General features: G+C 33.2%; 1 non-coding gene across 1 annotated transcript; it reads left to right on the top strand.

Annotated features, from left to right (window-relative positions):
• The first annotated feature begins 292 nt into the window (after positions 1-292).
• On the top strand, positions 293-395 carry LOC119545068. Its single transcript, XR_005219044.1, has one exon. It is a non-coding gene; the product is annotated as a U6 spliceosomal RNA (small nuclear RNA).
• Positions 396-951: the final 556 nt, after the last annotated feature.

Raw genomic sequence — 951 nt, 5'->3', positions numbered from 1 at the left:
TATAAGAAGAATATTGAATGAGATATTAAGAAAACCAACCAGAAAGAATATCTTAGGACCAGACAGTTTCAATGGTGAATTCTACCAAATGTTTAAAGAAAAATTAGGTCATTATTATCCTGACATAAACATCACAAGAAAAAAAAAATTACAGAAAAATATAGATATATAAAACCTCAACAAATACTAGGAAAATGAATCCAGTAACTTATACAAAGGAATATACACCATGATCAAGTGGGATATATTCTAGAAATGCAAGATTAGTTCAACATATAAAAATCAATTGAGTGCTCACTTTGGCAGCTCATATACAAATTGGAACAATACAGAGAAGATTAGCATGGTCCCCGTGCAAGGATGACACAGAAATTCATGAAATGTTCCATATTTTTTGCTCTGATTTCATGAATTGATAAGAAACATGTATTCAAGAAACTATACTACAGTTACCCTTACATATGCATAGGTACCATTAAGTTTCTCTTTTTCTTTTTTTAAGCACAAGACAAGCTCAGTTTTCAGTGATAAATTCCTTTGTGTATAAAGTCATTAAAGTACTGCACGACCAGAAATGAAATGCAATGCAGTATACAATTAAGACCACTGATGCTCCCATTAATAAGAACCCCAGCTCTCCTTTCACATTTGCCACAAATTATTATCCCTAAGGCAATCAGCGGACCCTCCATATCTGTGATTCTTTTACTACTACTAGGAGGAAGAAAAGTCCAGTTTTCTTGGCAGTCTGGATTTTTTTTCCACCTTTTTATAAGCCCCTACCTATGTGTTGAGTAACGTTCTGGGGAGGGAGGAGCAAAGAACTGGTAAGGGGTAATAAAAGAAAATAACCATTTTCATAACTCATTCTTAACCCATTGACTTAGTTTTTAGTATTATACAACTGCACAGTTATACCCAAACTTCTAAGGTCAAATCAAATCATTTGTT

This window comes from Choloepus didactylus, chromosome 9, assembly GCF_015220235.1.
Source record: "Choloepus didactylus isolate mChoDid1 chromosome 9, mChoDid1.pri, whole genome shotgun sequence".
In the NCBI taxonomy this organism is placed as follows: Eukaryota; Metazoa; Chordata; class Mammalia; order Pilosa; family Megalonychidae; genus Choloepus; species Choloepus didactylus.
The sequence above is the reverse complement of the archived record's forward strand: the minus strand, read 5'-3'. Positions and strand labels throughout refer to the sequence as shown.